General features: G+C 46.0%; 2 long non-coding RNA genes across 2 annotated transcripts; both read left to right on the plus strand.

The window, feature by feature from the left end:
- The first annotated feature begins 9,198 nt into the window (after positions 1 to 9,198).
- Positions 9,199 to 17,700, plus strand: LOC135973705 (uncharacterized). Its single transcript, XR_010590675.1, has 3 exons — positions 9,199 to 9,335; positions 12,237 to 12,346; positions 16,545 to 17,700. It is a non-coding gene; the product is annotated as an uncharacterized LOC135973705 (long non-coding RNA).
- A 2,840-nt stretch (positions 17,701 to 20,540) lies between these two features.
- LOC135973706 (uncharacterized) lies at positions 20,541 to 25,067 on the plus strand. The gene is made up of 3 exons (XR_010590676.1): positions 20,541 to 20,674; positions 23,192 to 23,756; positions 24,416 to 25,067. It is a non-coding gene; the product is annotated as an uncharacterized LOC135973706 (long non-coding RNA).
- Positions 25,068 to 26,896: the final 1,829 nt, after the last annotated feature.

Consider the following 26,896-nt stretch of genomic DNA (forward strand, 5'->3'; position numbering starts at 1 on the left):
TGAGATACGAGGGTATGAAGTTCATAGAGTGGCTATGTTCGGCTATGAGTGGATATGATGAGGAGGATGGATTGACCCTCATTTGGTGAGATTACTACTCAGCATGATTAATGGTGGCAGACAATGGCCCTATGTTAGTACTGAGGAAACAATGAAAAGCCAGAGAAACACCAAGGTAGAAAAATATTCCTAAATCATTAAATCTTTTAATAACAAATACAATATTCAGAAAATTTAAACTGAAGTTCTTACAAGAAGACAATTGGAGTAAGTGCACACTGGCAGTAAGGTATGCACGTTTCATCTTTAGAAGAATGCTCCTGAGATAATACATTAGTAGTCATTAGTAGTCCTGTAAGCTACTCATTAGAAGAAGTTTTCCCCATTGCCTCTCCCTCTCATCCTTAAAAGTGGTTCCTCCCTGGTAGGGTGAGGCAATGATCTCCATTACCATTCAAACCCTGATCTTTCTGCTTATGCAATTAAAAAGGCTGCTAGTCAGGGCCAATTCTGGTAGTGCTTTTGTGATGCAAACACATATCCTGTACTGAGACACTCCTTATCAAATAAGGGAAAGAAAACTAACAGAAAAGATAACAGCTACTTACCAGCTAAGAAAGAGAAGAATGCAGCAAGCAGAGACCAGTTCCAAAATGGCCACTTACAGGCTGCAGCTGTTTGGCGCTGCCAAATTTAAAAGGCCAGCCCAAGCAAGGGCTGCTGGGGAAAAGATCTGTATAGAAGGGCAACCCTGCAATACAGAGAGCTGGTAGATACCAGGGAATCACTAAAGAAGAGCTCCTAAAGAAGGAGCTGCTTTGGGGTTATTTTATATTGCACCACTTAATAACCATTAGGTTATTATAAAAGGTTCATTTGAAAAATGGCAAAAATAAATTTTAAAAGTGTTATTACTGAAATGGGGAGCATTTGATGCCAAAATCTAGACATTAAAGGTTCTAGGAGCCATCTTGTCCTGATGTTATTTTAAGGAAAAACTCACTCAACTGATGCAATTATGATATTATTATTATTTATATTACAGTAACATCTAGAGCAGTGGTGGGCTACCTGCAGCCCCCAGGCCTCATGCAGCCCATCAGGGTAATCTGATTGCGGGCCGCGACATTTTGTTTATGTTGACCATCCTCAGGCATGGCCCCTGCAGCTCCCAGTGGCTGTGGTTCACCATTCCCGGCCAACAGGAGCTGCAGGAAGCAGCACAGGCCGCAGGGACGTGCCAGCCACCGCTTCCCGCAGCTCCAATTGGCTGGGAATAGTGGTTCACTGTTCCCAGCCACTGGGAGCTGCGGGGGGCCATACCTGTGGACGGTCAGCATCAGCAAAATGTCTCGTGGCTTGCAATCACCTTACCCTGATGGGCCACTGATCTAGAGGTTCCAAATGAGACCAGGGCCCCATTGTGTTAGGCGCTGTACATACACCTTACACATAGTAAGAAAATGTCCTTGCTCCAAAGAGCTTAACACCTAAATAGATAAGACAGACAAAGGGCGGGAAGGGCAAGAAAGGTAAAGTGATTTGTCCAAAGTCATGAATAAGTCAGTGATAATAGAAATAGAACCCTGATCTCGAGCTTCATAGACTAGTGCCTTATCTACTGGACCACACTGCTTCTCCTAGATGAGAGCATAATGTTGGCATGTAGGATTGGCCACCGAAGGCTGACAATACATGGAATGAATGTTAAAATGCTGATGAAGTGTCACTGCCATTTTATCCAGCTTTGACCCCTTAGTAACCACAAAAAATGACACCATAGCAAATCTTCCTCAGACAGTTCCCCACCCCACCCCCCAAAAACAGCCTAACAACGTGATTTAAAAATTGTAATGTCACTTAGATTGTTTAAACTCTCCCGGTTTCCTCTGGGAGGCCACTTTAAGTTAATGACTGAATAAAATGGAAGATTTCCACTTTATTGCCTTTCTTTATGCTCTTGAAGTGAATTTGGGTTTTTTTGTCTTGCCAATTTCCGAATGTTCTTTTTCTGTTTTATGCTGTTACCTCCTCCTTTCAGTGAATCATCTGAATTTGGAATCTCATCAGATCTGTGTGTTCAGAGCTGTAATTCTAATTAAGCTTTTGCAAAAGTGGATGTTAACTTTTACTATAGCTATAAACCAGCACAAGAGAAAAAAACATCAAGAAAGCAGTTAAGAATAAAAGGAGGGAGAGAGCCTAGAGTGTTGCTAGGTGATGTGTCCCTTTGCAGTCTTTGCTTTTCTTCACTTGACACTTTCCCCACTCTTTGTAGCTCATTTTAGGCAGCTTTTCCTCCATATAGTTTTCATCAAAGTGGTTAAAAGATGACAGCAACACAGCCTTGGATCTCTCATCCACTGCAATCATTTACGCACTTCTCCTCTGCACACATGGACCTGGTTTCCCCAACAATTAAGTAGCTGGATTTCGGCTACGTTCTTTGCTATTTTTGCAGCTGATGTTTCAGAAATCTGAGACTAGACCATTTAGGAAGAAGATGATAGAGGCAAGGGGTCAGGCATTCAGAATCTGCAACCCATCATCACTACCCAGTGACCCAGGCTTCCACTGCAGTGAAGCAAAAGACAACACTTCTGCATGCTGGGTAAGGCAGTTAAAAGGTCATACATAATTCATATTAAAGAGCCATATTTTCAAAACAAGGCACAGAGGTGCACACGGGGGAAATGTATGTCTCCTAAACTCATGGTTCCATATGCACCTCAGATAGTGATATGCATGAAAGGTGATTCTCTGAGGGGGGAGGTGTTTATTAGGGACCCATTATCAGACATGCCAACTCTCGTGAATTGATTATGAGAGTCGCGATTTCGGAGTAAAACTAAGCCTCACTCATGATCTCAGGAGAGAACTCTCAAATGTCAGGATTCTTTTTTTTTCAGCCAGCACAAATGTGCTTCCACTTTCAAACAGGAGTTACCCCATCCACCCTAAACAAAGGAAGGTGATTTCTCTACCAGGCAGTTAATTCCAAAGTACTTTGAAAGACAATGAGAATTCATTTACATATCAGACGAACAAAGCTATCAAGTTAACAAGGGGGGGTGAGGGGCTACACCCCAGCAGGGAAGAGAAACTTAATCTGAGATATAAAGAAGGTGAGGCCAACCCTCAAATAAGTAATTGAATGAACTGAAAAAAAACAAAATCATGACATTTGAGAGTTCTAAAAGTGAGGCTTAATTTTACTTAGGCTTTGTCCACACTGGCAAGTTTCTGCACAGTAGAGCAGCTTTCTGTGGTGGAACTCCCAAGGTGTACACACTGCCAAGCCAGGGGTGTGAAAAAACCACCGCCCTGAGCAATGCAAGTTCCAGCACTGTTAGGGTTACCATATTTCAACAATCAAAAAAGAGGACATAGGGTGCCACCCTAGCCCCGCCCCCTCCCACTTCCCGCCCCCCTCAGAATATAGCGCCGCGGTGCCAGTGTAGACACCCTGGTCAATTACAGTGCTGTGATTGGCTTCTGGGAGGTGTCCCACAATGCCTGTTCTCGCCTCTCTGGTCATCGATTTGAACTCTACTGCCCTACCCTGAGGTGACCAACCATGAGCTCCACCCCTTAAATTCCTTGGGAATTTTGAAAGTCCCCATCCTGTTTGCTCGGTGACCTGTGCAGTGGTCTCAGCACATCTTTCCAGGTGACTATGCCTGCTCCATGCACCAGGCGATCCCCTGCTTGGAGCAATGCCGAGCTGCTGGACCTCATCAGCATTTGGGGAGAGGAGGTTGTCCAGTCCCAGCTGCACTCCAGACGTAGGAATTATGATACCTACAGACAGATTTCATGATGCATGACAGAAAGGGGCCATGACCGGGACACACTGCAGTGCAGGGTCAAAGTGAAGGTGCTGCGGAACGCCTACCAAAAGATGCGGGAGGCAAACCGCTGCTCCGGTGCTGCGCCCACGAGCTGCCGGTTCTACAACGAGCTGGACGCGATATTAGGCGGTGACCCCACCTCCATTGCGAAGGCAACTGTGGATACTTCGGTGGCTCGCGTGCCAGTTGAGAGTGGACTGAGCCAAGAGGAGGAAATCTTGCATGAGGTTGTGGAGGGGGACCCAGAGGCAGAGGACGATTTGGAGGTCAGAGATGCATGCAGCCAGGAGCTGTTCTCTATTCCAGAGGAGGTTAGCCAGTCACAGCTCTCAGAGCTTGACAAAGCACAAACAGGAGAGGAGGCCCCTGGTAAGTGGCTTTGATTTTGGGAATCATTGAAAAGAGTTGTTGGGGGCAGGAGGGTTGCAGAAAGCAGGCTTGTGTCTGTATGATGCGCATACCACCACATGCCTAGTCTGAGTGGTGGAACGGGGTGTTGATTGACTCCCTCACCTCACGGGAATCTGCCTCAGAGATCTCCAGGAAACTCTCGTGGAGATACTGGGCAATCCGCTGCCACAGGTTCTTTGGCAGAGCTGCTTTGTTTCTTGTCCCATTAAGGGTAACTTTTCTGCGCCACTCTGCCATCACTAGGAGGGCAGGGGGACAATTTCGGCACACAGGCGAGCTGCATAAGGGCCAGAGCAGAAGCCACAGTCTTGGGAAGATCCTCCCTTGATTCCCTGCTCACCCTCAGCAGCAAGATATCATCCATAATGAACACAGCCTGTGGAAAATGTGGGGACAGGAATGAACTACCCCCCCTCCACCCCCAATAGTGCTGGCTCTCCCCAAGTGTACAGTACAGTCCGGGAACACTGATTTCCCCTGCCCCTGCAGTTACTTGTGGCTCATGTGTGCTTGCCTGTGGTCAGCCAGTTAGTGCCAGGTATGTGAACAGTGGCTCTGATTTAAATCATTGAATCAGTGGTCTCTGTGTTGCAAACAATACTGCTTCTGTAAAACGTTGCATTTTGGCTTCACAGATATGACCTTGGGAGCCCAGCCTCCCTCTTTGTTATTGCCAGCTGAATAGCTTCGCAGAATTAGAAAGCGGCCACGAAGAACTAAAGAGGACTTTCTGCGTGATGTCATGATGCCCTTGGCGGCCCTAAAACAAGAATTGAAGGAGTGGTGGGACAGCGAGAAGAGGGACTGAAAGGAGAATGCGACGCGCTAGAACGAAATCACGGAGCAGCTCTGAAATGTTATGGAGCGCCAAGCAGACACACTACTAGCACCACCCACTGAGCAGCTCTGTGCCCTCCCTCCCCTGCAGCCACTGTCACAAAATTCTTTCCCATCCCTCCCACCCACCCCCGACACTGCCAACACACTGTTATCAACCTCCTGGCTCCAGTCTGTACCCATGGCATTCCACTCCTCCCCATCACAGTCCAGCCCTGCGGACTCCCAGTACCCATTGCACTCAACACCCGTCCCTCTGCAGTTTGGCCCTGCTGAAGTACAGCACCCGCTGCACTGTACTTCAAAGGACAAAATTCCATATGATACCTAGACAAACATAAATCTTTAATCATCCTGGGAGCCCACCTCCTCCTGGGACCCTCCCTTCCCGCATCTCCCACAGTGCTGATGTGTATTTTTGTTTGTCTCTCTCCTCTGGTTGTTGTTTTTTAATAAAAGAATTGTTTTGGTTTGAAAGCAATCTTTATTCTATTAATTGAAAGCAAACAGAGTCCTGCAAAGCAACAGGCAATTTTCTTAAACCTTCATAGTGTATCGTCTGCACCAACCACAATCACCTCCTAGCATTACAAGCACTGCATCACAAGCATAGCAATGAATATTAGTGGCTTTCAGCTTCAAATTGCTGCTTCAAGGCATCCCTGATCCCTATGCCCCACGCTGCACTCCTCTAATAGCCTTGGTCTCTGGCTGTTCAAACTCAGCCTCCAGGCGCTGAGCCTCTGCAGTCCAGCCCTGAGTGAAGCTTTCACCCTTCCCTCCACAAATATTATGGAGCATACAGCATGCAGCTATAAGCATAGGAATATTGTCATTGGCCAGGTCCAGCCTCCCATATAGGCAGTGCCAGCGAGCCTTTAAAAGGCCAAAAGCAAACTCAAAAGTCATTCTGCACTTGTTCAGCCTGTTCTTGAACCACTCCTTGCTGCTGTCAAGTTGCCCTGTGTATGGCTTCATACGCCACGGCATTAAGGGGTAGGCGGGATATCCCAGGATAATAATAGGCATTTCAACTTCCCCTATGGTGATCTTCTGGTCCCTGCTTGCAGCTTCCTGAACAGGCCAATGTTCCAAAAGATGTGTGCGTCATGCATCTTTCCGGACCACCCTGCACTAATGTCCGTGAAACGCCCACAGTGATCCACAAACATCTGGAGAACTACAGAGAAATACCCCTTCTGATTAATGTACTGGGTGGCTAGGTGGTCTGGTGCCAGAACTGGAACATGCGTGCCATCTATCGCCCCTCCGCAGTTAGGGAAGCCCATTTGTGCAAAGCCATCCACAATGTCACGCACCTTGCTCAGAGTCACGGGCTTTTGGAGCAGGATGCAATTAATGGCCCTGCACACTTCTGTCAACACGAGTCCAATGGTCGACTTTCCCACTCCGAACTGATTAGCGACCGATCGGTAGCAGTCTGGAATAGCCAGCTTCCACAGTGCAATTTCCACGTGCTTCTCTAATGGCCGGGCAGCTCTCATTCTCGTGTCCTTGCGCCGCAGGGCTGGGGTGGGCTCATCACACTGTCCCATGAATGTGGCTTTCCTCATCCAAAAGTTCTGCAGCCGCCGCTTATCATCCAGATGTGCATGACAATGTGATCCCATCACTCAGTGCTTGTTTCCCGAGCCCAAAAGCAGCGTTCCACTGTGATTAGCACTTCCATGAATGCTACAAGCAATCTCATGTTGTAGCTACTACGTGTGGCAAGATCAGTGTTGAACTCCTCTTGCCACTGTACTTTAAGGTCTTGATCTTTCTGTGCCTCAACTTCACAGCTGTAAAATGGTGATAAGAATACCATCACCTATCACAAGTATATTTTGAAAATAAATCAATTGATGTTTGTGAAGCACTCGGTTACTATGGTGAGAACACCATAGAAACACCCAAGTGGAAATTAATACTGTTTTATTTGGTGCAGTATTGGAAGATTGTAGGAAATAAGGCCTAGGGCCACACACCGAATGTGGAGGATAAAAAAGAAATAGTGAATAACTACCCATTCACTATATGAGGTGGGGTCCTGTGGAAAAAAATAGTACATGATCATGTAATTAAAGACTGTATCATAATGCATGCATACAAGGGGGATGAATTAAGATTACTTAGGCCAGTACTCTGGCATTTCCTAACTTTGGCATGCTTGACTTTGCAAACTAATGTCCTTGTAACAGAGTTTTTAAATTATAATGAAATATATTATGGTAGTCCCCACTGATCCCAAACAGGATTGGGGTCCCATTGTGCTGGGTGCTGTTAAAAAGATAAAAATTGGCAATCCCTGCCCTTCAGGGTTTACAATCTGAAGATAAAGTGAATCTATTGTCCTTTGCTCAGCAAAAGTAATGCACAGAATTTCAGGACATTATGGGCTAGATTGGGCCCCTCTTATTGGCCAAGGGAGGGAGTAAGGTAGAGTAAGAGTTCTGTCATCCCTTGCTTTTCCTACCTGGACAGTGGCTCCTATTCTCTGGTCACTCCTTGTTATGGCCTTGGCTGGCCAGAGAAGTTGGCCAAGCACATGGGAAAAGTAAGCTGTGCCCTTTCAAGGGCATCCCCACCTCCCACCCCAGCCCAAGTAAGACAGGGGTAGGGAACGAGTTGTGAAACTGAGTCACATTTCCTTTCCATAGCTGCTCCTGGGCTGGAGCAGATATGTGCAATCCCTTACTCAGAGCTGAGCTTGAAGGCTTAATCTAACCCTCAGAGTATGTCTTTCAGATACTCCCCCCCAAGAAATATGGCTATTTTTAAAATAAGAAAAAATTACTTGTGCATCTGAGAGCTAATATATTGCTATTTAAAATAAGAAAAGCAAATAGTGACATGTGTGCTTAGGTACAATATCATAAAAATAATACTACCTAATGCCTTCACAGAGACTCTTCGACTGTATTCATCCTCTGCATATTTCCCATAATAGTCTCCCTTTCTTATGCAGTATTTTCACAAAGATTCCAAGGGCTACATTACAGTATTAACAAGAGATGAGCCAAAGCCTTCCACAAACATTAATTAATCAAATGAATGAATCAGAGATGGAATTCTTCCAAACAAGACCAATGTTGCCCAGCCCATTCTGTCTTTCACCACAACACAAACCTTCTCTCTCTCTCTCTCTTTCACACACACACACACACACGTCACATCTCCTTTATTAACACAGTTATTTCAAGTGTTCCCCTGCAAAAAGAAAATCTGTGGCAAAGCCTTTGATAGGCAGCCTGAACACTGACATGTAGCTAGTGCTCAGATACTTCACTTACTTGTTTTACTGAGTTGTCAGTTATCTCCCTGTCTCACTTTTCTCATCATCCCAGGCATGGCCCCTTAAAATGTGACTCAAACGTGCAGTGCATTTGACCTTGGTAGACTATTAAAGGAAAAGGGGTTTGGGACTGGTATATAAAAGACTAATGGCAGCAGGTCCGGAAAAGAACCCTGATGGACAAAAGCCCAGAAGCCAGACGGTATTAGAGGTGGGCTGAAGATGAGCCAACATGTCTTGTGTTCTTTTGCTAATAGATATGGAATGAGAAAGTTTGTGCTAATAGAAGAGAAAGAATTAACTATGGGAAGATGATTGTGTTGGAAAGGCCAACAGGGTCTGGACAGATTATAGCGTCTGGATTTTCTTGACAAGGTATTTGAATTTCCTGTCTGAAATGACTGATACTGTTCAGACACATTTCTTGTTAGATCATAAAAACTACTATAAATGGTAGAAATGTGATGGTCAGTTTATTGTAGTTCTTGCATTGTTTTGAGGTGGAGAATTTCTCAGGGCCAGAGGGCTGGGAAATATATCCATGCCGTTCCTTGCCTCTATTGCATGCCTCCTTGCAGCTATTGAACATTGTCATGGGATGGGAGCCAAATTGAGTGTCTTTGAGTTTGAAGTGACTTAGAGGGGGTTCACTTAAAAAGTTCATTCTAAGTCTAGAGCCCGGCCGAGCGCAGCAAGCTGCCGGTCCCTCCCCCACCTTTCTCCCTCCCCATGAGCCCTGCTGCGGCGCGCGCAGCACTCTGGGGGCCGGGGCTGCACGCTCCCATGGGGCAGGGTTTGGCTCCATGGGGAGGCAGACACCTCCCCCCTCTCTTGGAGCCCTGCCGCCGCATGTGCAGTGCTCTGGGAGCCAGGGCTGAGCGCGCTCCCGCGGGGCAGCGTTTGGCTCCGCGGGGAGGCTGGGAGCCTCATCGCATGCCATGGTAAGGAGTTGGCCAGGGGGGTTGGCTAAGGGGTGGGGGGAGTCAGGGGACAGGGTGGGTTGGATGGGGGTGGGATCCCGGGCGGGGGTGTTAGGGGCAGGGGGGTCTCTGGAGGGGGCAATCAGGGAGCAGGGGGTTTGGATGGAGCATGGGAGTCTCTGGGTCTTTCAGGGGGCGGGGGGTAGATAGGGGTCAGGGGACAGGGAGCAAGGAGGGTCCTGGGGGGCAGTTAGGGTGGGGGGGCCTCTGGAGGGAGTGGTCAGGGGACAAGGAGCTGGGGGGGATTGGATGATTTGGGAGTTCTGGGGGGGGGGCTGTAAGGAGGCAGGGGTGTGGAGAGGGGTTGGGGGAGGCAGGGAGCAGAGGGGGTTGGATGGGTTGGGAGTTCTGGGGGTCCTGTCAGGGGGCAGGGAGCGGTTGGATAGGCGTGGGAGTGGATAAGGGTTGGGGCAGTCAGGGGACACGTAGGGGGTAGGATCCTAGGGGGGCAGTCAGGGGACAAGGAGCAGGGAGGTTTAGATAGGGGGTGGGGTCCTGGGGGGCAGTTAGGGGCAGGGGTCCCAGTAGGGGTAGTCAGGGGACAAGGAGCGGAGGGGTTGGGGGTTCTGAGGGTGGCAGTCAGGGGGCAGGAAGTAGGAGGGAGTGGATGGGGCGGGGCTAGGGCGGGGCTCCCTGGGTGCCCACCCTAATGAAATGGGCTGCACACGCCTATGAGAGTATGACTGGTACCCACTAATATCTCTGTAACCAGAATGAACACTTTCAATTGTGGGACCTTTATTTAAGGGCAATTGGAATGAAATAATTCTACAAGGACAGTATGACATACTTTTGTGGTTTATAAACTTAAAGGGAAGGCAAGGATTTTTAGTGGGAATCTCTGATCCATTTTTTGGATTAAAGATATGTGTTAATGTAAAACTGTCTTGAGCTTTAGGATTTTTAAACAGACAGACCTTTGAGAGTTAAAATGGACAATAATATTGGGAAACTTAACAAAATCTGGCAAATTAAGCTTCTCACTGGTTAATTGCCTGATCCTAGCTAGGAATTAGTTAATGAAAAGATTTCCCATTGTATTCGTGTGGACACGTTTGGGATGGAGGCTCTTTTCAGGCTGGTCAATAAACACAGATGGGATTCACACCAGTTTTACAGCAGTATAACTCCACTGACTTTCATGGAGTTGCTCCTGATCTATATCTACCCAGTGCAAGGGAGATGAGAATCACACACATTTTGTGGTACATGTGTATGAGGGGTATAGTATACGTGTGAATGAGTGTGCAAAAATTACTACTCCCTGTTACTTTTTCAAACAACTTTTTTATTGAAAATTGTTAGGAAATTAATAAGCAATAAATTCCTTGGTCAAAAAATGAAAGTTAAATGCAGTTATGGGATATGACAGACTGTTGTAAATTATACACTGAACTACAGCTACCAAATGGGACAAACCCTTTTTGGACAAAGGAAGCCTCCTTTTTAGCTCGCTTGCCAGCAACACTGCCAACTACTAACCAGCATTGTCTTAGGTCAGGCCTTAGCTACTGCAATGTGTAGGACACACACAAGAGCAAGCTCAGGCACTGGGAGAGGAGTTCACTAATTGATTCAATCTGCTCTGGTGTCTACCAACAGCTGCAGGCAACACAATGAGGTCACAAGAAGAGACCTGGGGGAAAAAATGTTGGAAAATCCTCGAAAGAAAATAATGAAACATTAGGAGACCCTGATTTTTTTTTACTTCACCTGTAAGCAAGCCAAGGCAAAGCCCAAATACAAAATACGCAAGAATCATCATACTTCTCTTTTCTCAAGTGCTCATAAAGGTCTGTGAGCACAGCACACACCCCAGTGAAGAAAGCTAGTGCATAGTGGCTGTCATCCTGGGCCACCTCTCAACAGTCTGAGTTTGTTCTGTTCAGAACTGACTCCTAATTATAAACAGGCATCCCACTTCATTATCTTACAGAAGAATTGGCAACTAAAATCAAACATTTGCTCAATAAAGGTCTGAAAGCTGGCAGTGGGAAAGGCTGTCCATAGATCTGTCACACAATCACAAGCACAGCCAGCTGGAAGATTTGAGTACTTGCAGCTAACGCCACGTTCTGCAGATTTCCTTCTAAAAGTGTACTTCAAAAAGTAATTTCAAAGGTATTTGATGCAGTAGCATATGGAAGAAGCTAGGACAAATTCTGTCCTCCACTATATCCATGCAACCCCATTAAAGTCAACTGATTTCACAACTGAGGGTAGAATTTGGCCTGGGCTCTTTGAATTTGACTGATGCAAGATATTTACTGATCCTAGTAAAACGTCTACTTTATATGCAGTGGTGGGAGGAGGGAAGAGAGATTTACAAGGCTTCCCCTCTGCTTTGAAGACCTTACAAATCAGAGGTTTCCAATACCATATGATTGATATTAAGTGACTTTCCATTTTCAGTAGAACTATTGGGTCAAATTTTTCCTTTTGGTTACACTGGTGTAAATCTGGAGTAATCCCATTGCTTTCAGAAATGATACTATGCATTTACATCAGTGTAACTGAGAGTACAATTCGACCCATTGGCTCCAAGCATTAGAAAAACATTATACAGGTGTCACAGGTACAGGGCTAGCCCCTTTTCTGGTCTTTGAGTGCACTTATGTCATGTGTTCTTACCCTTATCTATCATCCTATATGTCCAACTGGGTTTCAGGCACCTGCATTACCTCCCTATGAGACCTGTGACCAGTGAGATTGGTCAACTGCCTTCCCCAAACAAAGTATATTTATTTAGCAGTCGGATCAAAGCATTAAAGTAAAAGGATTTTAAAACAACAGTCTACTCATATATTTAGTCTTAAGCTTTCCTGCAAGCTAAATTAGATAGTCTCTCTTCTTAAATTGCAGGAACCAAACTGAACCAACTCATGTTCTCCTAACCAGACCAGATCTTACTGTGTGTCTTTGGACCTCTCAGTCTGATTCCCTCTTATTCAGACTGGTTTGGGGGAAAGCAGGTAAGAGCCACGGAAGCTATTTGCTCTGACATTTTCTTTTAATGACCTATAAATGGTCTTCTCTCTCTTTGTGTGTAGACTGGTTCAGCTACCCAGACAGACCCCTGAGGTGAAATATCCTCACCCATTTATGGAAGTGGACATACCACCCTAGTGACAGATCCAGATACAGTACCAATCATCATTAAAGAGTACCTGTAAGGACCCAGGCCTGCAGAGCCTGTGATAGCTGATACTCCCATAGTGCCACCTGTGAGGTCATGCAGAGGTACAGCCAGGGAGTGCTATGGAGAGTAGGCGCTGCAGGAAGTGTCCCCAAGAGACCCAGAGTCAGTAGTGCCAAGCCCAAATGTTCAAAAATCACGAGATTGGCTCACTAAAAATCATGAGATTGACTTTAAAATTATGAGGATATGTAAAAATAATAGATTTGGTGTTCTTTTTAGTTGCCTTCTGCTTTTTGAGCCTTTAGGGCACACTGGGGGTCACATTTTGAACCTTTCTCCACAGGGCTAGAAACTTACTTTTTCTTTAAGAATGGAGGTTGAAATCATCACATATCCCCTTGACTCCAGGAGCTGGGGCTTTAAGGAAAACAATAATTATCATGAGACCCATGCCAAAATCATCAGAGTTGGCAACACTGAGAGTGATGGTACCTTGAACCCTCTGATTGGTCAAGCCCCCTGTTTAACCCCAGTGGTTGCCCCAGGAAATTGTCTGGACAACCACACAGACTTTGGCCTGCTGCAACACCAGACCTTGCTTGATCTCCTGATCTCCAGCCTCTGACTCCAGCCTGATTCTGACTCTGGTTCCTGCCTCCCAGTTCTAACCGGGTACTGCCTCTGATTTCCGGTCTCCAACTCCAGCCTGATTCGGACCCTGGCTCTTGCTTACAGAACCTGGCTCTTGCAATTCCTCCAGCTGCTGCCTGGCGATTACCGTCCCTTGTGGGCAGACCTCAGCCTAGCTGTGACCACTAGGCCAGACCACCTATGCTCAGTTCTATTATAGTCCCCCTATGTGTCTCAACAGCTAATGGGTCCCTATAGTTCCATGCTGCAGCAATACTCATGGGAGAGGACTACAACATTCCCTGTTCAGAGATTCCTGCCCATTGACCTTGTTAGGAGAACAGAGTGTGCCACACACCATGTCTATATCCCCCCCCTCCCGGCCTCCACTCCCTGGCAGCACAGGAGTGTTGCACTGGGGTCCAATGGGGCTATGTTGCAGGCTGTCTTATAATTTCCCAGAGAATCTTTGCAAGATTGTGGTGGCTGGGAGGAGATAATGTGCATTTTCTTTGCCCTGCCCCCACCCTTCTCCGCATTTTATCAACCTTCTCCCCTTATACATGACTCTGCACCCATGGCCCTCTGGAGAGTCATACGGAAGTAGGAGGATTCTCCCATGGAGGCAGCTGAGTCTCTTTTGCCCACCAGAAGGGAGATGTGCATGCAGAAGAACCCACCTAGGCATGGATCTCAGGGGTACTTACTTCTGAAGCACTCTCAGTGTGCTCAGGCTGCTGTAGAACATAAGAAAAACATTGCTAAAAATACATTGAAACATTATAAAAAAAAATAAAACTCTCCAGTTATAACTGACGTTGCAATCTATATAATTTTATAAAAATATGCTAATGAGTGAATATAATGTAACTGGGATATGCTTCATGCAAAAGTTCTCTTGTAAAGTATCATTACAAAGCTTATAATCTACTGAGTGTGATCATCCTATTTGTATAAATGTACGACTCTTGTATCTGAAAGTAGAAATATGAAATATAACTCTGAGGGCCTATTGTAATTATGCAAAGTGTGGGCCATTAATGGTGGTTTGGAATCTTGATGACTCCCATTAACCAGGACAATTGTCTGCAGATGGGTGTGTTTTAATGTAAGTCTTCCTGTATGCGTGTGTGTGCTGGCAAGTGGGCAATGAAGTCTTGCAGTGACATGTGACCATGTCACCTGAACTGGAATCCATCTTTAACCTGATGTCTTTCCATTTAGAAGAAGGGGGTGGGAACCCAGAGAGGGACAAAGGATTCCTGCCTTATGCAAAAGATATATAAAAGGGTGGAACAGAACAAAGGGAAGAGAGGAGCCATCATGAAGAGTCCCCTAGCTATCACCTGAGCTGGAACAAGAGCTGTACCAGGGGAAAGAATTGTGCCCAGGCCTGGAAGGTGTCCAGTCTGAGGAAAAAACTTACTGAAGCATCTCTGAGGGTGAGATTATCTGTATTCAGTTTGATTAGACATAGATTTGCGCATTTTATTTTATTTTGCTTGGTGACTTACTTTGTTCTGTCTGTTACTACTTGGAACCACTTAAATCCTACTTTCTGTATTTAATAAAATCACTTTTTACTTATTAATTAACTCAGGAGTACAGTATGTATTAATACCTGGGGAGCAAACAACCATGCACATCTCTCTATCAGTGTTAGAGAGGGCGAACAATTTATGAGTTTACCCTGTATAAGCTTTATACAGGGTAAAATGGATTTATTTGGGTTTAGCCCCCATTGGGAGTTGGACATCTGAGTGTTAAAGACAGGAACACTTCTGTTAGCTGCTTTCAGGTAAACCTGCAGCTTTCGGGCAAGTAATTCAGACCCTGGGTCTTTGTTGGAGCAGATGGGAGTGTCTGGCTCAGCAAGACAGGGTGCTGGGGCCCCGAGTTGGCAGGAAAGGCAGGGGTAGAAGTAGTTTTGGTACATCGGATGGCAGCTCCCAAGTGGGGTTCTGTGATCTAACCCATCACAATAACAATCAAAACAAATAGGCCGTGCACAGAGCACCTGCAGAGCAAGCTGACTTATTACTGTCATAAACGGCAACAATGACTCAGGATACAGTATGGTTCATTTTTCTACTTTCTCCAGTTTAGATTTAATGCAGCAAATACATACATCACAGAATACAAAACTCCCCATCAGGCATGGAATTGTCACAGGAATAATAATGCTGAAACAATGGCACAAACAAGTGAGGAAAGAGGTTCCTTGTTAGTGTCTATTTTGGGGAGGAAGAATTATGCTTTTATTGTAATTGTGTGAGTAGGGTGGGAGAGAATTAACAAAGTGCAATTAGCCAGGAAGTATTCTCTAGTTAAAGGCTTTAAAAGTAGACATTACAGAACAAACAGGAGGAAGAAGTGCTTAAGGGGAAACCCTGCCAAGACAAAATACAGATTTTGCTGTAAGGGTCAGAACTTGTGCTATTAACAATGTCCTATGTTATTAAAAATGGGGAGGGGAAAATCAAGAGCTCTATTAGCATCAGTACCAATGATCAGATTCTCCCTCTAGAGGGCAGAGGTGGGCAGTGCCTCTGGGGCAGAGGCAGCATTGCAGAGAGGGTGTGTGAGGGTTTGCGCCTCTGGTTACCGGGCAATACGGCCTAGTGGCCAGAGTCCATAGAATCGCCCCTGGCTGCAGGGCAATACAGCCTAGTAGCCAGAGTCTCTAGGGTCGCCCCGGGGTTGCAGGGCAGTATGGCCTCGTGGCCAGGGCTCTCCCACTCCACCGGGTCCCGCCTCCAGCCTTAACCGTGGCGTAGGACCGTGCCCTTGGCTCAGTGGGGGGGGTCCTACCGAAACATGCTGAGGCTTGCTGGGGGCAAGGTACCAGTCTGTCACACACACACACCCCGGAGTCGCTTCCTACCGGCTTGAGTGTTGAGGTCTTCCATGAGTCCCTAGATTCCCTGTGGGCCTCTGGGTCAGTCGCCTCCCTGGGTTCTCCTATAGTGGGGCTTTGAGCCGGCCTGGAGAGGCTTCAGTCCCGGGACCTCCGTGGGCGGTGGCCGGTCCTCCGCAGGAGCTTCCTGGTCTGGTCCTTCCCCTGCGGCTGCCAGCCCAGACTGAGCTGGTCTTGCTTCTTTTATACTTTCAGAGCACTTGGAGCATGCCCAGTATGGACGGGGCGGGACTTCAGCCATCAGTGCTACTGGCCTGATGCTGCTGGGGCTGGTGCGGGGCGGTGCTGCCCCGTCACAGGGTGCAAGAAACAAATGAGCTGGAGGTGGAGGTGGGTTGGGAAGATGAGACATCAGTAAAACAGTTTAGCAGAAAATCAGAAGCCAGAGATTGCCATTGTCTAACCAATGCCAGACAGGAGCGATGTAGGTATCAAGTGCCCAGTATCTGAACCAACACTTACAGAGTTTTGTTTTGTCTTTCAGAATGAATGCATTGGTACCCTTTTCTTACTCACAGCTTATCGGCAACAGCAAGTCCACTAGACATGTGGGGACACCAGCCAAGCCACCTGCAACTCCCGCTGCACTGGGATCCCAAGGCCTGGACGTCTAGTTCCAAAAATGAGCAGAGCTGGCCCAGAAGAGAGTGGGCTCAGGAAAGCTGGGCCATGCACTGATGCAGCCCATCTCCCAGGGACCCTCCCACTGGCTGTGTTGCGATGGCTGGATTTTGAAGCTACCCTCCCTACAGAAACTCTCCAGAGGGCACCAGTGAGGGAAAAGGGACACATTTTTCCTCAAAAGGGAGATTGTCCACCTGGGTGGGAGCCAGGCACAATGAAGCCTTCTCTGATGTCCACGGTCCACGTAAGGGCCATGCTCATTTGTTCTCCCTGTGCTGAGCAGTGCTGCCTCCGTAATCCCTAGGGCACAGTAGTCAGAAAGGGACAAGGTGTGGGGAGAGGCAAGATCATCAATACTTTCCCTTTCCAAAGCAGACCCCAGTGTGGGCAGGGGAGATTATGATGCACCTCATAGAGGTATGCAGTAGTAGATGTATTTGCCACGGAACTGCAACACTGTGCCACCATCTCCAACACAGGCTATGTCTTAAAGGCACAGCTGAGCCCATTGTGAATAACCCTGCTAATGGAGCAAACAACCCTAGCAGTCAGGGTGATTTAGCTATGTTTAGAGGACTAGCTTTGCAATGAAAGGGGTGGGTAACACATTCTTTTATAATCATGAAAGAAAGATTTCAGACTCAAAGGAAGATTTTGCCCCTGAGAGAGATTTAGTCAAAAAATTTGATCCTGTAGTAGAAACTACGTTTCTGCTGTAACTTTAGAGCAAAGTTCTGCATCCCTTCCACTGCTAGATACTTATGTGGTAGAAAGGATTGGATCTAGTTAGTGTTGATATAACAGTCAATTATTACTGGATCCAGCAATCAGCCAGCACAGTGTTAATTCTCGATATGTATGTATTAGTTATGCTGAAACACAGCATTTTTCCTGACTCTCATGCAGGTGTATAACACATGTGCACTGTACGTCTGAAGATCTGGTTTGTGCTTGATCTAACATTACTGTCAGAAACTCTTTATCGCACATGCCCAATAAAAGAATTTAACTTGTAATCAAATATTTCCATGTTGTCTACACAGTAGTGGCTGAGAATTTCAGTGCATTAAGGGAAATAAAGGAAACCTGCAAATTAGTTAAACTTTACACAAACAAAACCATTGGCCTTGATTCTCCACTCCATCCAAACACAACTTGGATGAAGCAGAGAGGGCCAGTAGCCAGCAGGTTGCAGGTTCCTAATTCAGAACCGCCTGGCCCCATTGCAAGTTAGGGATGCACAAGGAAAGTGCTAACTTACATCAGTGGAGAATCAGGAGTAGCAAAGCTCTGCTCTGTCACACCCTCTCCTACTGGTGCCCTGCCTGTATCCTGCTCCCAGAATGTTCCAACAGGCCCCCTCTTTCAGTTTTAGCTGGGGAGAAGAAAGGGGTGACTGGGGAGGAGCCAGAGGATCTGTGTCTGCCAGATTTTCACCAGTGGGGTACAGGGGAAATTCTCCTTTGGTCATCTCCAGTTGATCTGAGCGACTTATGCAACACAACATGACATTAATGGACAGATGAATCAGCCCGGGGCCTGTGTCAAAGAGAAAGATTCACCTCTTTCTATATATTATAGCCCTATGCCCCGATTTTTGACCCTACCAGAATCATGAAGAGCAAATTTGCTAGACATCTACTGGGCTTTTACATTGAAATCAGTAGGAGTTAGGTGTCTCACCAGGCATCATGTGCATCTTTAAAATCTGGACCTAAGATCTGAGACTTTCCTTTTTACCTCTTCAGTTTAATTTATGTTCTAGGTCAAAATGAAGTAGTTTAGGTCTTAAGCTTTATCTGCATGCAGAGGAGTGCATAGACAAAACAGAAAAGGTAGTTTACTCAATTATTTGAGCAGGTCTATATTTAAAACCTTGCAGCGGCACAGCTGCCACAGATGCTACTATGCCGATGGGAGAGGCTCTCATGTTGGCGTAGTTAATCCACTTCTGCGAGAGGCAGAAAGGCAGTAGCTATGTCGACAGGAGAAGCCCTCCTGTCAATACAGCGCTGTCTACACTGCGGGTTAGGTGGGTATAACTGCATTGCTCAGGGGTGTGGATTTTTCACACCCCTAAGTGATGTAGTTATACCATCGTAAGTTTATAGTGTAGACATGGCCTTTATGTAGCCTTTAAGGAAACCAGCTCAGTTAGGTGCTGAATCACTGAGAAGCTCTCATTTCATCAGAAAAGTTTTTTCACACACTAGAAAATGCTTTTTAAAAAAATAGTTTTTGTGCAGTCAACCAAATTTTTCTTAGCAATTATTTTGCTCTGGAATATCAGCAGAGAAACCTTTCAGATGGGTTCCATTCCTCTTCCTTTTAATGAGTCGTTAGCAAAATGCATTCTTACCAGGCTTCACTTTAGACTGCACCCTCCTCTAGTGAGCCAACATTTAAATGCTAAGGTCGGTCATATTTGCATGTCACCACTTATGCTAATAGCAATCCCAGCACCACATTCTTTAAGGAAAGTTATCAATCATTTTGAGCATAATTAAACAATAAAGCGAGTGAACTCCTCACAAGGTGATCTCCACTGTTTTTCAGCCAATTAATGTTGTATTATATTCCGTCTGTTCAGAGAAATGCTTTGGCTTGAATCTCCCCCCGCCATCCCTTTATTGTACAAGGTAGCAAACATAAATTGCTCCTTTTTATCATTAGTTTTGATAGCACAGACATGTATCTCCAACTGGCTGCAGTTCCTTGAGTGTGTGCTTTCCCAGATGTAGTCCAGATGCCTCCTACATGCATGTGGCAGGAAATTCTTAGCAATCTTTTCTGTTTCCCATATATTATTGGTTTATAATTGCTGCTATCCATCATAATTTTTTTTAGCTACTGACTACTGCCCTTGCGTTGGTTTTTTTCAAAGAGTTTTGCAGGTGTTTAGATGAAACCCAGGCCCAGCAAGCTGAGCTAGTTTTGCATCTGTCTCCGTGGTGAGAGGTTCAACTAGTCATTTAACATTAGCTTAAAGGGACACTTATTGGAAAAATCCAGTGTAAACAAGGTACTGAATATGAATATTGCATTGCCTCCAGAAGAGTAGCATGCAGCTCCTGACAAGCAATTCTGCCATTTTCCTGAAAACTGATTTAATTAGGGGGAAGATTACTTAGCAATGTTTCAGACATTTTCTTTTGTTTAACCTAAAAGGCTGATTTTTACATGGAAAAGAGGAGACCTAAGACAGTGTGATAAACGGTATGCAGGACCAAGTGTGTAGCATAATAGGCTCTTTTGGTCCAAGATTAAGCTTAAACATGCACAGCCAGGACTAAGATGCTTTAGCTGTTGGATGAAAATTCACACATGAATTTGTGCGCTTTAGTCTGAGCCACGTGAAAAGCGCACTCAAAAACAAGTGACTACGCCAATGTATATAATAATCATAATAAATAGATGACTCCACATTTTCCAACTTTCATGATTGTATTGCGAGTTTCACAATATTTTGGTGTTTTTTTCATGAGGCCACAGCTGCTGAAATCAAGAGAATCTCACCTTTCATTCAAAAGACTAAGTACATTTCTAGCCCTTGAGGTTGCGGAGACAAGCTTGAAAATGTGAAGCGTGTGCCTTCTGATGTCTCAGAAACCAGAAGGCAAAGAATAACCCCCCCAAAATGTAATATATATTTTAAAAATCTCATGATTTTTCTGCCATTGTCATAATTTCTTTGGTCCAGACTCATGCTTCCTGAGCACTGGGGTTGGCAATGCTGTGACACAATCATTTCACTCAGCCTAATGGAAGGTTTTCGAAATCAGAGCAAAGAACCCCAAAAGAGGTCAGAAAATGAACACAATTCAGGCTTGACTGAACCTACCTGTATTTTTTCCTCAGCTTCTATCTTTGTGAGAAAGTGCCAGCTCTTCAGGGATAAGAAAAGGGAAACTACGAGAGTTAAGGACCAGCTCAAGAAGAAGGAGGAGGGCAATGAAGGAGATGCAGCAAGAAACAGACCTTTGCAAAATGGTGGGTAAGATTCTGTGCTGAATTTCTAAGAACCATCTTTGCACCACTCTAGCCCTGGGAGCTTGCCTTAGTTACAGTAACCTCCCCAAGCTACCGCATGGGCTGCAAATCTGGGGGGCAGCCTTAAAGCTGTCTTCCACAGTTCCTGTATTGCAGGACTCCTCCCGCCTTTTCTGCAACCTTTACACCACTCCTGCTTTTTTACCAATCAGTATAAAGGGGCCAGAGCAGGAAAGAGGATCTCACCTAGCCACCTGAAAGCTGATGCTACTTGACAATATGACTTCCGCTAAATATGGAAGGACAGACCCAGAAATACATGCTGGGAAAATGTCTATATAAGAGGTCAACTATTCACTGAAGAGAGTTGGTAGATGCTAAGCAGCCACAAAGATTGATGCCTCTATGCATTACTGCGATATCACAATTATTTTGTATAAGATGTATTATGACGCTGCTAGAAAAGATATAATACAGTGCTAACTTCCTCTCTTTGAAACAAAAATCAATCACAAAGGCTTGAAGTGTTTGGGTCCATGTTATTTTTCTAATCACTTAACTCTAAAGTTCAGTGCTGTATTGACTTGTAATTGAGTCAGTGTAGCTCTTACAAATCATTCTCAGTCAACTGATTTGGCTAAAAAGTGAACTAGGCAATTGGGAGTGTTTTTAAACTTGCCAGAATCTTTAGTCCTTCAAGTCCTTGGAGTTTTGTGTGATTTATTGCTTATAGTCAAAGTTTCTCCCTCATCAGATTAGTGGTGATGACTACTTGATATTGATTTTTTTTCTCATCTGCCTCATCTGCTTTATGGACACTTTGCAGAGGCCAAGTTAGGTGTGACAATAACAATTTTTTTAATTGAGAATAATTTTAGAGCTCATTCAAATGAGCGACTGTGCACACTAGACAGCAGTAGCTATAGTTGTACTGTACAAATCTGGCTACAAAGCTCTGCTAATGCATCTTATATCTGACTTGTGCAATGGGCCTATTATTCTAGTCTTGGATCTCTCTGAAGCATAGATTGCCAAACATCTTTAACTGTGTGGTGTGTTTGTGATGCACAGAGAGGAGAACTAGGATCATCCATTTAGCTACTTCCACTTTCAATTTCCAGCCACACGGATCAAAATCTCATTAACCTATAGACAATGAGTAATGCTCAACAAAATACTGCTGGTTTAGTAATGAGCTTCAGTCACACCATTTGGGGTTGGAATAAATCTAAACTTTTAAAGAAAATTCAAGTGGTACAAACCCATGAGAATCAAAATAGACCAAAAAAGTTAATTTCATACTGTAGAAGAACAAAACTAGTAAGATACATGCAGTCCCAGTTTGAGCACTCAGTCCCCTGATCTCAATTACTAGCCTTTATCCTCCCTGTATGTAACTGTGTGTGTGAAACTGACAGAGAGTATTCTCCTTTTGTTAGCTGTTTCACATAGCAGATTGTACTTAGCTCAGGAAATGGAAATGAACAGTATTTTTCAAGAATATATTACAAAAAATTCTACCCTTTCCTTTTCTTAGACGGCAACTATCACAGCAGGGCCAACATTTAGTGCCACTTTAATAGTCACCGCCATTACCGCCCGACTATCTACTAAGGGTCATATCTGGAAAAAGCCTGCTGCATGCAGTGTTATGAATTGTCACTCACACACTGAAGTGTTCATGTTTTTAATAATATTGATTGGTTATAGCAATCAAATAGGATGGCTTCAGGATTTGTCATTTACTCCAACAAAATACATCACCCATAAATTATAAAGAAAAATAAACAAACATTGGTTGTAAATCTTATTGTGTTATGGATTTATTGTGTTACTTTCACTGAGTTCAGTCAGTGGTGAGTTATTACAGGAGCTCTCTCTTTGGCTTGAATAATGTGAATGAGTTATAACTTGTGCCTAACATTTAGCAAATCATAAGGAGACTGATAAAGCGGTCAGTTGCCAGCATGCCTCCATTGCCCTTGCTGGTTTCTACAGCTCTAGGAATCCATGTACACAGGATATTCTGCATGGTGGCAAAGACTACTCTCCTCTTGCTCACAATGGTGTAAATCAGGAGTAACTCCGCTGATGTAAATGGAGCTACAAGGGGGTAAAACTGGTATAAGTGAGGAAATTCTTAATCTTCTCTTAGGCCGTGGCTACACTTGCAAGTTACAGCGCCGTAAAGCCGCCCCCAGCACTGTAACTCATTCCCCGTCCACACTGGCAAGGCATTTGCAGTGCTGTATCTCCGTGGTTGCAGCGCTGCATGTACTCCACCTCTCCAAGAGGAATAGCGTGTATTGCGCCGCCGCTGCAGCGCTGCGGTGCCAGTGTGGCCGCCCAACGCGCTGTGACTGGCCTCCAGAAGTATTTGGCAGTATCCCACAATGCCTGTTCTAGCCACTCTGGTCATCAGTTCAAACTCTACTGCCCTGGCCTCAGGTAACCAACCATGTGACCCTCCCTTAAAATTCCCCGGGAATTTTAAAAATCCCCTTTCTGTTTGCTCAGCCAGGCATGGCGTGGAGTGCTATCAGCGAATCTTTCCAGATGACCATGCCTCCACGCGCCAAGCGAGCCCCAGCATGAAGCAATGGCGAGTTGCTGGACCTCATCAGTGTTTGTGGGGAGGAAGCTGTCCAGGCCCAGCTGTGCTCCAGCCGTAGGAATTACGATACCTTCGGGAAGGTATCAAAGGACATGATGGAAAGGGGCCATGACCGGGACGCCCTGCAGTGCAGGATTAAAGTGAAGGAGCTGCAGAGTGCCTACTGCAAAGCCTGCGACGCAAATGGCCGCTCGGGTGCTCCCCCCGCAAACTGCTGATTCTACAAAGAGCTGGATGCAATACTTGGGGTTAACCCCACCTCCACTCCGAGCACCACCATGGACACTTCAGAACCGGGGAGGGAGGAGGAGGAGAAGGAGGAAAATGGGAGTGAGGGTGGTGGGGCAGATGGAGACACCCCGGAATCCCTGGAGGCATGCAGTCAGGAGCTCTTCTCGAGCCAGGAGGAAGGTAGCCAGTCGCAGCAGCCGGTACTTGGTGGAGGACAAACAGAAGAGCAGGTTCCCGGTAAGCAGGTTTATTTTCGGGAAGGAATTTTTTCGGTGCGGGCTCTTCGGGAGAGGAGGGTTAGGCATGCATGCCTAGATGCGGAATAGTGCATTGATGTGGTTTATCACATCGCAGTAATCGGCCTCAGTAATCTCTTAGAATGTCTCATCCAGAACGTGTGCAATGCGCTTGCGCAAGTTTATCGGGAGAGCCTCCGGGGTCCTTGTCCCAGCCAGGTTAACGTGTCCGCACCACTGTGCCACGAGGGGTGGGGGGGGACCATTGCTGCACACAGGCAAGCTGCATATGGGCCAGGGTGGAAACCGCATTGCAGTAGAAGACCCTCCCTTGCTTCCCAGGTCACCCTCAGCAGTGAGATATCGTCCAGGACGAACTCCTGTGGAAAATGTTGGGATAGTGTTCAGTGTAGGTGCCCCCTGCAGCTGTTGGCTCTCCCCAAGGCACGGAAACCCAGAGGACAGTGCAGCCCTGAAACAATCAGTCCCCCTTACTCACCATTTTGAGGCTCCTGTGGGTTGTGTGCGCTCTGTTTGGGATGGGAAAATTATGCTATTGTGTAGACCCTGTGTGTGCCCTCCTTAAGTGTGGGGGAAATCATTACTCTGTCTGCTATAAACAATGCTGCCTCTGTTAAATGTTGCATTTTGCCTATACAGCTGCAACAACCTTGAGACCTCAGCTGTCCCTCTTATCGCCTGTTCAGAGACTGCAAAGACTCAGGAAGAGACCGCGAAAAACCAAAGAAGACATGCTGCAAGAAGTGATGCAGCAATATATTAAAGAGAATGAAAAAGCACAGAACTGGAGGGAGAGAGAAAGCAGGATCCGCCAGGAAAACGCAGCGCACTGGCGGCAAAGCACAGAGCACCGTCAGCAAAGCACAGATCGGCTCATAAGCATCCTGGAGCGCCAAGCAGACGCTATCCAGGAGCTCGTAGCCATGCAGAAGGAGCAGTACTGCAAACGCCCCCCCCCTTACAGACCTTGTCCCAAAACTCTTTCCCTTGTACCCCATTGTTACCTCCAACCCACTTTCCCCAACTTCCGGGTTCCTCATGCCACCAGCTGCCTCCAACACCAGTATCTTCACCACCCAGCCCTGAAAACCACGACCCTTACCCTCTGCACTCAATCCCCATCACCATGCAGTATAGCTATCCTGAAGTGCAGCACTCACTGCACAGCACACCAGACAGGACATACACGAATCTGTGATTGTACCATTCCCCACTCCACCCCCTTGCCCTTTCTGATTCCCAAGCAGTTGTGTTTCTTTTCAATAAATAAATTTTCTTTTCAATAAATGGATTTTTTGGCTTTGAAAACATTCTTTATTATTTATTAAAGTAAAAGATTCCTTAGCCCAGGAAATAAACAGGCAGTGCAAGTCTGCTTAGCAAACACTGATTCCTAAAGATTGGAACTACTGCACTTCACTCCCGTGCAGGGCACCAGATATCACTGCTGGTTTTCAGCCTCAAATTGCTCCCTCAAGGCATCCTTAATCCTTGCAGCCCCACGTTGGTCCCCTGTAATAGCCCTGCTCTCTGGCTGTGCAAATTCAGCCTCCAGGTTTCAACCTTGGAGGTCCATGCCTGAGTGAAGCTTTCACCCTTCCCTTCACAAATATTATGGAGGGTACAGCATGTGGATATAACCGTGGGGAGCTGTGTTTGGCCAAGTCCAGCTTCCCATACAGAGATCGCCAGCGGCCCTTTAAACGGCCAAAGGCACACTCCACAGTCATTCGGCACTGGCTCAGCCTGTAGTTGAACCGTTCCTTGCTGCTGTCAAGGCTCCCTGTGTAGGGTTTCACGAGCCACGGCATTAACGGGTAAGCGGGATCTCCAAGGATCACAATGGGCATTTCAACTTCCCCTACTGTGATCTTCCGCTCTGGGAAAAAAGTCCCGGCCTGCATCTTCCTGAACAGCCAAGTGTTCCGAAAGATGCGTGCATCATGCACCTTTCCTGGCCAGCCTGTGTTAATGTCAATGAAATGCCCACGGTGATCCACAAGCGCCTGGAGAACCATAGAGAAATACCCCTTCCGATTAACATACTTGGATGCTAGTTGGGGTGGTGCCAGAATAGGAATGTGTGTCCCATCTATCGCCCCTCCACAGTAGGGAACCCATTTGTGCAAAGCCATCCACTATGTCCTGCACATTACCCAGAGTCATGGTTCTTCTGAATAGGATGTGATTAATGGCCCTGCAAACTTGCATCAACACGATTCCAACGGTCGACTTTCCCACTACAAACTGGTTTGTGACCGACAGGTAGCTGTCTGGAGTTGCCAGCTTCCAGATTGCAATAGCCACCCGCTTCTCCACTGGCAGGGCAGCTCTCAATCTCGTGTGCTTGCGCCACAGGGTGGGGGCGAGCTCCTCCCACAGTCCAATGAAAGTGGCTTTTCTCATCTGCAGCCACTGCTCATCATCCCAGACTTCCATGACGATGTGATCCCACCACTCAGTGCTTGTTTCCCGAGCCCAAAAGCAGCGTTCCACGGTACTGAGCATGTCCGTGAATGCCACAAGCAATTTCGTGTCGTATGTGTTACGCAGCTTGTCAGGACTGAGATCCCCACTTTGAACTTTAGGGTACAAATGTAGGGGCCTGCGTGAAAAACTTTTAAGCTTAACTACCAGCTTAGCTCTGGTTCGGCTGCCACCATCAATGGATTCCCTCCCTGGGAAGCCTTGAAAAACCCTCACCAAATCCCTGGTGAAAACAAATCCAAAACCCCTTGGATTTTAAAACAAGGAGAAATTAACCATTCCCCTCCTTCCTCCCACCAACTCCTGGTGAATCAGTTCCAACCCCCCCCTTGGGATCTACAACAGGGAGAAATTAACCATCCCCCCTCCTTCCTCCCACCAACTCCTGGTGAATCAAGATCCAAAACCCCTTTGGATCTAAAACAAGGAAAAATCAATTAGGTTCTTAAAAAGAAGGTTTTTAATTAAAGAAAAAGGTAAAAATCATCTCTGTAAAATCAGTATGGAAATTAACCTTACAGGGTAATCAAACTTAAAGAGCTCAGAGGACTCCCCTCTAGTCTCAGGTTCAAAGTACAGCAAACAAAGATAAACACTCTAGTAAAAGGTACATTTACAAGTTGAGAAAAACAA

This window comes from Chrysemys picta, chromosome 9, assembly GCF_011386835.1.
Source record: "Chrysemys picta bellii isolate R12L10 chromosome 9, ASM1138683v2, whole genome shotgun sequence".
Classification (NCBI taxonomy): domain Eukaryota; kingdom Metazoa; phylum Chordata; order Testudines; family Emydidae; genus Chrysemys; species Chrysemys picta.